The 2,864-nt window shown below is 41.6% G+C and overlaps 1 pseudogene; it reads right to left on the bottom strand.

Moving 5' to 3' along the window:
* Positions 1-1,170: 1,170 nt before the first annotated feature.
* On the bottom strand, positions 1,171-2,273 carry LOC122739460 (annotated as a pseudogene).
* Between the last annotated feature and the right edge of the window lie 591 nt (positions 2,274-2,864).

Genomic DNA, 2,864 nt, shown 5'->3' with positions numbered 1-2,864 from the left:
CCCCCTGTAAATGGAGAGGAAAAGTATGGGTGGTAGAAAGAAATGTTAGGCTTGGAATTGGGAAGCCTAGATTCAACTCCCATGCATAATGATGACCAGTCACGTGTCCGTGCACAAATCACCTCCATTAGCCTAGAATACAGTGTTGTTTCTTGTTCTGTCTTTTCAGTCATGTCTAACTCTGTGACTCCATTTTGGGTTTTCTTGGCAGAGATTCTGGAGTGCTTTGCCATTGCCTTCTCCAGCTCACTTTACAGATGAGAAAACTGAGGCAGAAAGAGTTAAGTGACTTGCCATGGGTCACACAGCCAGTAAGTGTCTAAGGCCAGATGTGAACTCAAAAAGATGGGTCTTCCTGACTCCAAGCTTGAGACTCTAGGCACTTTGCCACCTAGGTGCCCCCTTACAGTAGAACATAGTAGCCAATTAATAAATGTTACTTGAGTGACTGGCTCACTGAATAAATGAACTTCAGTTCCCTAATTTGTAACATGGGGATGATAATAACACTTGGATGTCATACAGTTGTGATGAATATATTTGATGTACTCATTATCTTAGTCCATGATGCTGACAATTGAATTTCAGGATGGGCCAGTTAAAGAAATTCCAAATGTGGGTGCAGCTAGGTGGCAAAGTGGATAAAGCACTGGCCCTAGATTCAAGAGGACCTGAGTTCAAATCTGGCTTCAGACACTTGACACCTCCTAGCTGTGTGACCTTGGGCAAGTAACTTAACCCTCATTGCCCCACAAAAAGAAAAAAAAGAAGAAAAAAAAGAAATTCCAAATGTGTGCAGGGTGTAATTGAAGCAGTATTAATAAGGATCTACCTACCTAAACAAGATTTTTCCCAATTGAAATCTGTACTTGGTCAGACATGCTTGCAATGGAATCATAGAATTATTAAAGATGGAAGAATTCTTCAATCACAGGGTCACAAATTTAGACCTGTAAGGGATGTTAGCAGTCATCAAATCTGAACTTCCCTCCTCTTTTCCAGAGGGGGAAACTGAGGCACAATACAGTTAAAGGATTTGCCCAAAGTCATACAGCTTACTAAGTGTCTGAAGCCAAATTTTAATCACTTCCTCTAATCCCAAGCCTGACACTGCAACTGCTACATCATTTATCATTTTGCATAAGAGTAAGTTGACTCCTTGAGGTCACATTACTTGCCCAAAGTCTTGTTATCATTTGCTGCAAGCCCCACAGGATTTCAAGACTTAGAGCTTGAAGGGATATTGGAGATCACCTAGTCCAACTATCTCTTGTTACCAGTGAGAAAATGAAGGCCCAGAGATAGGGAGAGATTTGCTTATCAATTTCAGGAATAAACTTGTGTTTCCCCTGCAAATGTTAAGAAAAGGAAGGATTGATTTCAGTCATTTCAACATAGCGCCTCTTTGGGCTTTCAGAATATTTCAACAAATCTTTTTGAACAAATATCCCCATGAATGTGACCATCAGGCAAAGATGCTGCTTTCAGTTCCTCCCACTGGAAGCCCCCTCCACCTTACTCACTTCCCTATTGGTCAGAAGTCTTGGTCACTGTCAGAGAAAGGATTGGTTAAACTAGAATCCTCTGACACCACGGTCAACCTCCTATCCCTTGTGCCACACTGTTTCTCCCCTGCCTCTTATGAAGTACCCCAAAATTCTTATGTTGGAAGACAAATTCATGGTAAATGTTTCTATATTTGAGAAAACATGGTGAAATTTAATAAAAAAAAAATCCTGACATTTAAGAGGCAATAGGGTAAAGCAGAAAGAATATTAGTCTTATTATCAGAAAATATGACTTTGAGTCATGTGACCTTGAGCTATGTGACCTTAGGCAAGTCATTGTTCTTGTTTGTGGCTCAGTTTCCTCATCCATAAAATAAGAATAATAATATACCACTTAATTCACAGGGTTATAAAAAAGACACTTTTTTAAAAGTTTATTACAATGTACAATAGACTAAGATGACACAATCTTGACTGCAGGTGGCAACAGATGTTGAAGTAGAAAATGCAGATGTCACAAAGCAAGAAAGAAACCAAAAGGAATCACGATCTTACCTACACAGGAACATCTGCTTTTTGCCAGATTTCTTAATTCCACCAGTGGCAAGTGGTCCCTTCCCAGCAGCTTTTGCTTTTAACTCTTCCAGTTTTTTTCTGTTCTTCTTTTTGTTTTTGTTTGAAAGCTATATCTTCCTCATCCATGTCCTTGGTTTGCTTCTTGGGCTGTTTCAGAGGCTTCTTCTTACCACCCTTGTGATCTGACATCATGTAGTCTGGTGACTCTGGAGGAGTGAGGCTGATGACTGTACAGCTCTGCCTTTTTTTTTGGTGAGGCAATAAGGGTTAAGTGACTTGCCCAGGGTCACACAGCTAGTAAGTGTCAAGTGTCTGAGGCTGGATTTGAATTCAGGTCTTCCTGAATCCAGGACCAGTGCTTTAGCCATTGCACCACCTAGCTGGCCCACAGCTCTGCCTTTAATCACCAAATAGGCACTGCTTCAGACAACTGAGACCTAGGAAAGAACTTAGCTTATAAAGGTCAAGAGCTCCCACTGCATCTGAGGTCATTTCCAGTCATCCTGAGCTATGTCTTGCCACTGGGCTCCGATGACTGTGGAGGAGAGAGTCAGATTGGTGGTTTTGCACAGTTCTGCCTCGCTTAAATCCAATTCACTTGCAAGTCAAGACATCCTTCTCCTGCTGCCATTGGTCCTCTTCAGGAACAAATAACAGGTGGTTCAACAGCAATCCTGAGAGATGTTTCCAGCCCAAAAGATAACCTCATGGGCCCCGAACATTGGGAGTTCTTAGGTGCTGATTGCAGCAGGAAGAGAAGACACTAGAAACAGTAGAACC

This window comes from Dromiciops gliroides, chromosome 2 (assembly GCF_019393635.1).
Source record: "Dromiciops gliroides isolate mDroGli1 chromosome 2, mDroGli1.pri, whole genome shotgun sequence".
In the NCBI taxonomy this organism is placed as follows: Eukaryota; Metazoa; Chordata; class Mammalia; order Microbiotheria; family Microbiotheriidae; genus Dromiciops; species Dromiciops gliroides.
The sequence above is the reverse complement of the archived record's forward strand: the minus strand, read 5'-3'. Positions and strand labels throughout refer to the sequence as shown.